Source organism: Myodes glareolus, chromosome 5 (genome assembly GCF_982192425.1).
Source record: "Myodes glareolus chromosome 5, mMyoGla1.1, whole genome shotgun sequence".
In the NCBI taxonomy this organism is placed as follows: Eukaryota; Metazoa; Chordata; class Mammalia; order Rodentia; family Cricetidae; genus Myodes; species Myodes glareolus.
The window spans coordinates 3,379,950-3,391,198 of NC_142030.1; positions in this window are offsets into that span (position 1 = coordinate 3,379,950).

An 11,249-nucleotide genomic window follows, 5' to 3' on the forward strand; every position below is an offset into this window, starting at 1 on the left:
ATTCCTGTCTCCGAGTGGCAGACAGAGACACGTGGCTAGGAAGGACCCAAGCTATCCTAAGTTCATACTGAGAAACTAATGGCATTGGTTAGCTTTAAACACCAGTTAGCATTCTAGAAATCTGTGAGGCTCATCTGTGAAACCCCTATAGAGTGTGTGCGTGTGCGTGCGTGCGTGCGTGTGCATGTACATGTACGTGTGTGTGATGGAGTGGCAGTCGAGCAACTCTGGGTCCAACCAACCCTGGATCCAACAGAGAACTCTGGGAGGATACACACTCACTTTTCTGTTCAACATTTGTCCCCTCCCTTTTATCACATACCGGTGGCTAGGAATGTCACAGTCTGTTGCCACCTCCGGGTCCCCAGCACCAGGACCTATGGCCAGTGAGCAGTAAGGGTGGCATGCTGCATATGGATGCCTTAATCTCTGCTGCTGGGCATAGCACTGCCATCTTGTTAACCTAAGACGCCATGGAACTCCACTTGTTGCTGTCTGGGTTAACACATCCATGCATCAACAGTCAACACTCACTCCCAAAAGTCCAAAAACAAACAAAGAAATAACAGATGAGTTCTCTGCTGCTGTAGACCAGAGTGAAGACACCCTCCCTTTGCACAGTCTGGCTCCCACAATCCTGCTTGTCTTATCTCCAGCTGCAGTTCCCTGATGAGCTACATACCTTTACATACATACATACATACATACATACATACCTGTATTTACAGTTCCCATGGAACAGACTAGAATCCCAAAGCTTTGGATATCTCCAGAGGATTACTCCGGCACCCGAATCTCTTTCTTTCCTCTACTTCATCGGAAGCTGCTTTTAACAAATGCCTCTTTAAATTGCAGAACTGTTCCCAAAAACATAGCTCAGGCACATGTTAAGGAATGGCTTCTGCATCAACATGGCAGCCACGGGTCTAGCTTTCACATTGAATTGTCTGTGAGCTGCTAGCTTCCTGGCTCACCCATGACCAACCCAGTGTGCTTAGCTCCTTGCATGTTCCTTCAGTAGGAACCCACTGGACATTTTCCATGCCAGGCACTTTCCTAGGGCACAGAAAGCCAAATGATCAAGAGTTTAACCTGGTGTGTGGGAAGGCCAGAAGGTAAATGATCTAATTCAGCTCATTTCAACTGTTTACGAGACAAATGAGGCAGGGTAAGGACAGAGACGGACTGTGTGAATTCACATTGGATCATGCTAAACTTCCCTTGTTGTCTCACCTGTCACCTTCCACTGAACCCTAGCCAGAAGGTGTGATGTCCTTTCCACCCAATGAGCTCTGCTGTTCTTTCTCTGTCAGAGGACACCCGGGACAGACATGGTAGAGAGCAACGCAGGTGGGAGGGCAGGGGTGGTTTATCCTTTTCCCCACCAACTATGTAGCCAGGCACTGGAGAGGCAGTTAGAAAGTTAGACTGGAGTACCGAGTTCAGGACTCCCTTATTAAATGTGAGCTCTGGGAACACTGGGCACTTCCCATGGGGCGATTCAGCTAGTGCTTCAGAGAAGGTGAAGTCTCTGGCTTGCTTTCCTCCTCTCGCTTGGTTTGGGAGTGGGGCTTGTAGGCCCTGACTCAGACTGCCCTCACAATGAGTTCATACACAGACAAGAATGCAGCAAGCAGTGAAAGTTTATCACAATGGAGCCAGGCACAGAAGGCTGGGTTACCCATCTCTGGAAGGAAGAACTACCTGCCTTTAGCTACCATGCTAAATAAACGGAAGCTCCAGCCCATGGGGAGGCTGTGTGTATTGGACAGTGAACAGCGACACAGCCTGAGTTTAAACATCTCCGGTCCAGCACCCAGTGTGCGAGTTAAGATGCCTCCAGAGGATTTCATCCCAGGGTCACCGCAGTCATCCAAGCCGTCGGAGTCTCCTAGGCTGGGGCCAGAGACACTATGATGGACCACGGATAAGGCATCCTTCCTATGCCGTGCCATCTCCAAGTTCCTAACCATAGTGGGCTGTCTACAGCCTGTGTCGTGTTGATGAGGATCAGGTCAGAGCATTCCTCAGGAAGGGACGGCTGGGCTCAGAGTGGAAGGGTTAGAAAGCAGGGCAACTGGAGCAGAGCCTTTCAAAGGGGACAGCATATTCCAAGGCCTCTGGCAGGAGAAGCCTGACACCCAGAACCATTCAGTAGAGAAAGGTTTCTCAAGTACAGAGGTGCTTAACAGAGACTTAAATTCCAAAAAAACACTAGAAGACTAGCCAACAAAAGTCAGCTGAGCCGGGCAGTGGTGGTACACGCCCTGAATCCCAGCACTCGGGAGGCAGAAGCAGGCAGATCTCTGTGAGTTCGAGGCCAGCCTGGTCTACAAGAGCTAGGACAGCTAGGACTGTTACACAGAGAAACCTTGTCTCGAAAAACCAGAACCAAACAAACAAACAAAAAAAGTCAGCGAGCCATGTCTACATTTTAATTGGAAGCAGCCAGAGCAGAGGGAAATCCTCAGACTCAGAGACAAGGGCCACACTGCTCTGGGGCTCTCTGTGGCTGAGGTTCATGTCTGCCCTGTCTGGGCAGAGAAAATCACATCATTTCTTTCTCTGAGAAGTGTTGGTCTATTGTGGAAACGTGCCCAAAATCTTACCAGAAAAACGCTTTTAGGAAACACAGTCCCCAGGCTGTTTATGGTGGAGATCAGACAAGGAACAAGGATGTCACCAACTGACCATCCAGAGGCTCAGCTCAGCATCCTTGGGCTTCCCTTCCTAGGCCACCCCCTCCCCAGCCAGTGGGCTTGTCCCCCACATCCCCTGCCACTCACCCCCGGTTATTAGATATGTCACTTTCTGTCTTAGTTTTGTTCCCTGCCGCTATGATAAAAACTTAGACCAAAGCAACTTTCAGCTCACGGTTCCAGGTACAGTGCCTCATAGTGGAGAAGTCACCGCGGCAAGACCTGCGGGCGGGGCCGGGGCGGGGAGGGGGGAGGGCGTGGGGAGCTGCGGTCACATGGCCCCAGCACCGGTCGTTGGGGTAGTCAGGAAGGGAGAACAAAGAATGCATGCCTAGCCTGTCAGCTCCTTCTTTCCTTTTTACACACTCCTGGGCCCAGTCAAGGAATGCCACCTCCCACACTGGGGCACATCTTCCCCACCTCAGTTACACAATCAAGATCACACCACTTACCACCAACTCCTACAAGGGGCAGGCCCCAAGGCTCTGGCGCCCAGGAGAGGCTAGATTTTGTCAAGTTGACAGTCAGCACTAACCACCACACTCCCAGAATCCCATCCTGTCAACGTCACACCAGCTACTCTGGCCCCAGGTCACTCACTCTGCATCCTTAGCTCCAATAGTCCTTCAGTCTCTCAAGATATCTCCTTCTCTTCCCTTCCCCCGTCCCTTCCATTCCCTTTCCCCATCCCTTCTCACCCAGGTTAGAAGTCACCTCATTAATCTGATAACCCTCTGGTTTAGCTATAATTCTGCTATCCTTTCTTGTTTCATTCTTCCGTGGGGGTGGGAAGCAAGAGGTCAACTTTGCTTAAATCTAGTTCTTTATTTCACACTTGCCCCCACATAGCATCTACGTGGCTAACCACCCTCATTTTAACCTGACAGTCAACCCTCTGATTAGAAACCAGAGCTTGGCCTCCTCAATGGGAGGGGTAAACAGGAGGGAGGATCTCATAGACTGAAAGGAAGTTCACAGCTGGTTGAGACGGGTCCTGAATGCGTCGCCAGCCTTGGAGTTGAGTTTTAGGGTTCTATGTTATGAGAGAGAGAACGGAGCTGAATCATAAGCAGTGATAAGGTCAAAGCTTTGCGACCACACATAGCATGACAGCGTCTGTCCGTTGTCTCGGTAGGCCATTTAGACGCCAGGGTCTGAGTTCCTATTCTAAACGGAAGAGAAGGTTCTGGGCTAGCAGCTAGGCAGAGCGGTTAAGATGGCCCAGGAGTCAGCGTTTTGACAATGGTGTGGCGTCATTCTAGGTTGAGACCTTCTTTGCCCCACACTATCTGCCTGCCGTAGACTCTGCCTCTTGTGTTGGGATCTCCTGAGGGCCGTACTCTGACATCCTCATTTCTCTGTCACACCAGCCTCGGGGTCCTACGCATCTTGCTCCTTCTACCTGGAAAATCACCTTCTTCCAATCCCATGCTATTATTATTATATTATTGTGGGTGTGTCTATGCATGTGTCATGACGTAGTAAGGAGGTCAGAGGACACCTTGTGAGACTCAGTTCTATCCCCAGCTACAGCCCTATTGCCCTATTGAGGAGCAAAACTCATTTTACAGGGGGGATCAGGCTCTTTGGCTCATAAATTCCCACTCTTGGCTCCCCTTTCCGCCTTGGCCCCATTCCATCAGTCTTCCCCTCAGGTCTCCACAAAGCAGGCCTTCTAGAGGTCACTTGATAATAATCAATCCCCCCATACACTCTTGTTCCCAGGCTCTCAGGGTTTCTAAACCATTTGTCCCTGGAGACCTTTTCCTCCCAGGTCCCATACGCTCCTGGCTTACCTTCTACCTCTGTGACTGCTGGTTCTTGGTGTCTTGTGCCTCATCTGTCTTCCTGACCCCCAAACACACTGAAGAGGCCAAGAGCACACGTTCCTCAACTCATCTTCTCCATCTTTCCAAAGGGCACACTGAGGCTGGCAGCCATCGATTCCAAGTGACGGCTGCAGCCAGATACAGGACTTACGCTGCCTCTGCTGGCTAGTAGCTAGCTGTGTTTCGAGCCAGTGCAGCCCCTAGACTCCAGACTCCAGCACCCAACTGCCTGGTAAACTCCCCAGCCCCTCGAACATCCAGTGGCCACATGGAATTTGTAATCTGCCGGGTGCTACACTTTCCTTGAACCCCACTTCTGAAGTCTTCCTATTTCTGCAAGGACCAAGGCCCCCTCTCTGTAGTTAGGGGCAAAAAGTGCAATGCCACATCTAATTCCTCCGTGTCTCTCACAGCCCCAGTGGGTCTTCAGGAAACTGAGATCTCTACCTACCAAGTCTGGAGTTGGCCTCTTCCCTCTAGCCTTGCCCCAAACTGGCCTGGGCCTCCACTCTCCTCTCCTGCTGCTCGCCAACCCGGATGCTCACCTGTGTTCTGCTCCCCCAAAGGCAGTGAGGTGTGCGTTTAAATTTTAAATAAGTGTGGGGAGTTTATCTTCACCGGGTTGAGAACCCTCCAGTCCACAGAGGGGGAGCCTGCCTGTGAGCACCTGGCACCTCTCCTGTCCCCGCTTTCCTCCCTGTTTGGGCTCAGTGGCCTCCTAGTCATTCCTGGCCTCTCCCTCCAGTGCAGCTCTCCTCAGATCCTGACAGGTCTTTGCTCCAGGGGAACATTACTAATGAGGTTCCTTTGCCCACCCCTTCATTTTACTTCCCTCCTGACCACTCCAGGCCATCTTACTGTGTAAATTGTGCCCATCTCTCTCTCCTAGAACACAATACACGAGGATAAGGGCTTCTCCTGGTGAATCCTCAGGACCCAGAGTGGTGCCTGGTTCAGGCAAGCATATTTTCTGCTGTATTCATTCAGTGACGGGGTGGGGGTGGGGTGGAGATAGCAGGTGAGAAGTGAGGTGGAGGTGTGGGCAGGAGCCAGGCCAGCAGGCCCTGTCAGTCTTGCTCCAGCTCTGGAAGAGTGTTGACGCCTCCACGGTCAGCCCAGCCGTGTTTGGAAACGCTTACCTGGCTGGGTGGGTGCGGGGAGGTGAGGGCCGGACATTCTGCTACAGTGGTTACCCTGGCCTTAATGGACTGACCGGTGGAGAAGTCTAAAGCTTTGTTTTCTGGAAAGTTCTCTCCCTCTTAGGAGGAAGGTTGGGAGGGGCTCCTGGACCAAGGAGATCCCTACCTTTGTGCAACACTCGGTTCCCCATGGGCCTGTAATTAAGGATAATCATCCCTGAGCTCTGAGTCAAGTGCTGCAGCAAAGCCTACCCAGGTCGCAGGGTGCTGCTCCTCTCTGAGCATCTCCTGAAGGAACTGGCCCCACCAAGCAGAGGCCTGCCCTTTTGCATGCCTCAGAGAGCTTCTGAACATGAAAGTCCCTCCCGCCACCCCTTTTCCTCTCTCTAACCTGGACTCATTTCAGTAGCAATCAAGACCAAGGGCATGGCCCTTCTCCATGGCCGTGATGGCAGGAGAGGAGCCACCCAGGCCTGGGGAAGAGAATGCCTGTGTGGATCACAGGTTACTGGTAGGTGCTCTTGGAATGGAGCCCCCAGGGGCCACCAGCATCAGCCCTGGTGTTCACGGTCCTAAGCTGCCCCTCGCTCCCTCTCAGCACTCCAGACAAGGGCCAGAGTAAGCACACAGTATTCCCTCGCCCTGCTGGGTCCCTCACATTGCCTTCGCCTTCTGCACATTCCTTGAGGGCTCCAGTAACTGCTGTAGGAACAGCGAGACCATTTAGACTAACCTGACAAGTCAAGCCAAGGTAGAAACACCTTTCAAGGGCCCCGCCATTTGGCACAGCTGGGACTTTCTTTGCTGAGAGTAATAAAATTAATTTCCACTTCAGTCAACATTCATCTATTAATTCAGCTAAGAGACAAGGGAATCATAGTTACTGAGGAAGAGTGTACCACACCCAGGGTTAGAATTCTTTCCCCTTTCTCACAGGCTGTAAGGCAGTGCTCCTGAGAAGTAATGCCCACCCAGGACCTACCTGGTGCCCTTGCTATGCATGCACCACCTCACAAAGCCTGCCTGGGGCAGAGGCAGCTGGGACTGTGATGCCATTGGCCACAGATAACAGGCAACCCTAGGTCAGTATGTGTGGAGGTGACTCCCCAGGACACAGCTCCCAGACAGAATCTGCAATCCTGACTGTCCTTAATGTGTATGTCCCCAGCCCACCAGCTCACCCATGCACTATCTTTGCTCTTGACCAAGTTTCTCTTTACCTAGATCCTGCTTATGGGAGACTAAAGACAGTGAACTGGAATCATTGGCCAGTGGGTTCACTTACGTGGGGAGGAAAATGCCTGTTTGGAGGGAGAAAGAAGAAGAATATGGAGCAGTAAGGTACGAGTGGCTGAGCTCCTTCTGCTTGTTGTCCAGCGTTAGCTGGACCAGCACTGGAGAAAGAGCCCTAGCACCTGAGCGTGGACTAAGAAGGATGAGGACGTGGACCAGCTTTCCCTAGCACCTGAGCGTGGACTAAGAAGGATGTGGACGTGGACCCCAGCATTCCCTAGTACTTGAGTGTGGACTAAGAAGGAGGTGGCCATGGACCCCAGCTTTCCCTAGCACCTGAGCGTGGACTAAGAAGGATGTGGACGTGGACCCCAGCATTCCCTAGTACTTGAGTGTGCACTAAGAAGGAGGTGGCCGTGGACCCCAGCTTTCCCTAGCACCTGAGCGTGGACTAAGAAGGACGTGGACGTGGACCCCAGCTTTCTCTGTGCTAACCAGGCTTTGCAAATAGTCCTGTGCATGTGTGGACCCAAACAATGATGGGTCAAAAACATTCATAAAAAGTAAAAAACCCTCTGTGCCGAAAAGACCAGAGAGATGTCTTAGTGGTTAAGAACCCTGACTGCTCTCCTGGAAGACCTGAGTTCAGTTCCCAACACCTACATCAGGTGGCTCACAACTGCTTGTAACTCCAGTTTCAGGGGACCGAAAACCCTCTTCTGACTTCCAAAGATATCTGCATGTGTATGAGTGAGCATTAGCCTACACACACTCACACTCTCTCTCTCTCACACACACACACAAAGGAATCTTTAAAAAATTAAAAATTTAACATGACAAAACTACATAGAGAATTTGAAGAAAATCACAGAAGGAGAGAAAGAGTATTCATTGAAGAGGAGCCATTGGTCCTCAGTAAACACAATCCCTGGACTGGTATGCAGATATATGCAAATTCAAACAATGACACACACATTTTTTGGTCAAAGTCTTTACATTTGCCAGTATGGAGTTTTTTAGAGTTCTTATACATGGATGTGGGAATTTAGCTGGCACTTTGTAGGGCAATTTGGCAGGTGCCGTGATGACATTTGCTGGGGCATTTGGGAGTGAAGAGCTGGGCCCCCTCAGTAGCCCTCAGTAGGACCCTAAACAAGTAAACTTCCCTGCAGAAGGCACTGTGTAGCAGTGGCAGGTGGAGCCAGAGGCCAGTGAACAGCACTCTGTGCATGACAAAGTCAGATGCAGAAGACTGAGTCTGGAAACAGCTTCTGAGAGACAACAGCCAGTAATCACATCAAAAATCCAAACAGGCTACACTGTCAAGTGTCAAAATATGAGATTAAAAATTAATTTACAGAGCTGGAGAGATGGTTCAGAGGTTAAGAGCACTGGCTGCTCCTCCAGAGGTCCTAAGTTCAATTCCCAGCAAGTACATGGAGGATCACAACCATCTATAATGAGATCTGGTACCCTCTTCTATCATGCAGGCAGAACACTGTGTACATATAAATAAATAAATCTTTAAAAAATTAATTTACACCTTCCAATCCCAGAATGGAGACCATGATGGCTACTCTGACCTGAGCCTCAGCGGGGCAAGGGCAGGCCGTTGGAGAGCAGGTTTTAGTGCCTAAAGGGACTAAAGGGACTCTGGGTTGTGAGCAGAGTAGACTTGGTGAAGGTTCATCCCAGCCAGGCTTGTCCTCCAACTTCTGTAATCTTGTGAGCTGGAGAAAGGAAGGCAGTACTGAAATCCTCCACTTCATCTCTTCCCGGAGTGCCACACAGCGCTCTGCCTGGCAACAAACGATCCGACAAACAACCTCTGAAGGTCTGGTTTTAGTGAGTAGATGTTTTCAAAGGTTGCGAATCTGTGTGCTAAAAAAAAAAAATTATTTTTTTATATGTGTCTGTACATGTCAAGGTTCATGTGGAGATGATAAGACTTAAAGAAGTCACTTCTCCCTGACTTCAGTTCTCCCTGTGGTTTCGGGGCGCTAGACTCAGGTCCCCGGGCTTGGCAGCAGGCACCTTTACCTGCTGAGCCATCTCGCTGGCTCTCTTGCCACATTTAAAACAAATATTTTGTCCATCCAAATCCATCTGCAAATGAAACGCCTGAAGGATGACACAAGGAGACTGTGACATCCTAAAGTCCTGTGGGAACCACACCAGTCCTTCTGTTTGGAGACAGGAATCAGAAGTGGATCAAACGCAATTAGTTTAGCCGATATGGCCCCACCCCACCTCCGCCTACTTCCTCTGATAGCCCAGGTTGTGATCCTGGATGCTCAGGAACCACAGTTTCACCAACAGCTGATGACGATGAGACCATGGACAGATTAGCGATGTCTGGTCCATTGCCACGAGAGGGCTCAAGAGGGCAAAACCCACTCCAGCGCTAGCTCCCTGAACTACTGCCATGAGCCCGCATGGTGTGAAGAACACACCTCCAGCAGCTGACTGGAACTCAGTCTCTAAAGATGCCTGGCTCAGGGTTACATAACTCCTACATTCCAGAGTGAGTGTCTCGTTCCGAAGGCTCTGTTTCTCTGTATTCAGTAGGCTCTGTTTTTGCAGGGAGCCCTCTAGACCTAGGGATCCAATGGTTGCTCACAGCTCCAAGAGTCCGGGCGTGGAGATACTGACAGCTCTGAGAAATGGCTGCCTTCTCCCCTCTGTGTAGCTTCTGAGAGGGGCCCTAGATGACCTGGAGCTGGAACTGGCCACCATTGGCTTGACTCTCTACCTCAGAGCTGGGCTGAGTTATCACTGTCTCCGTTATTACGTAACAGATCAAAACGCTGCAGAGCCAGCCCAGCTCCTCAGGGTGGCTTGGGCCTGCACTGATGAACCTACAAAGGCATGGTGGCTTTTGCACAGAGTGAGATTTATAGAGGGATTGGTTGTTTTTTGTTTGCTTGCTTTTTTGAGAGAGAGGGATGATATTTTTACTCTAGAGGCTTATTAAAACTGCTCTAAATTTTCTGATGCTATCAAGTGGATGAAGTTGCTCAATAGAATTTCATTCATTTGAACAAGAAAACAAATACTCGTAGATCCATACATGGATGAATACATACGTTTATATAATTGCTAGATGTAGGCTGACTCCGTGTGTCATCATCGAACAATCAAGCGCTCTAAGAACTAACTTACTGAAGAGATGGCTCAGGGGGGTACAGGTGCAGGCCACCAAGCCTAAAGAGTTTAATCCCCTGTCCCATATGGTGGAGGAAAAACTGATTCTCTCGTCCTCTGACCTCAAATCATGCACTATGCTGTGTGTGTGTGTGTGTGTGTGTGTGCATACAAATAAATACAATAAGAAATGACAGACCTACTTAAATACTCGGCAGATCATCTACTACATACACAGTGTATGCGGGGAGCTAGTGCTTTGCTTTAAAAGATGAGGTAAGAAAGGGCTTCAGTTTGCTCCATATTCACTCTTCTCTGCAAACGCAAACAAGGTAAGACTCCTCCTGCTGAGACCCGGAAGTCTATGTTGGATGAAATCAGCACCCATCGTTGCCCTTCTGCATGTGGAATTTTGGACAAATGCCCATGTTTCTATCTGTAAATTGAACAAAGTAGCCAGTGGACATCATTGAGGAACAGATTTGCAGACTCGCTATTTACTTCTTGTTGCTCATTAACTTTTATTCCAAGTGGGTGTTCTTTGGGAGGCCTGTCTAGAATATCATTGAGAAGTCAGACCCCACGTCAAACTCTAAGGCACAGGCTACCTGGCAGAGCACACTGTAATCCTAGTGGTGGGGAGGCTGAGCCAAGAGAATCCAAGTTAGAACGGCACTAACGGAACAGACTCCAGTCACTGCTCAAAGGGAAGGAAATGAAGTATTTGTGACATTTCAATGAAAGTAGTAATTTCATTCATCACCTCAGGGTCTCTTACCAGAAAAGGCCAGACAGGGGCACTCATACAGTCTGAGGAGAGGACGGCCTCACGCCTCATGTTCCCTGGCTTAAGCTGTCTTCGTCTCTGATGTATGAATGTACCGCGTACTTCTCCAGAACGTCTGCATTTCCGGGGAGCCACCATTTGGCCTCCAGGCCCACTCTTTTGTTCAACACCTCCCTGGGCTGCAACTATGAGAGATTCCTGGACGGGAGAAGCATGAGAACCGTGGACCCCCTGAAGGAAGGATCACTGTTGGTGCTAGAATTTAGATTGTGTCCGCGGGATGAGTAATAACAAACAGGGCGGTGGTGGTGCACGCCTTTAATCCCAGCACTCTGGAGGCAGAGGCAGGCGGATCTCTGGGAGTTCGAGGCCGGCCTGGTCTACAAGAGCTAGTTCCAGGACAGGCTCCAAAGCTACA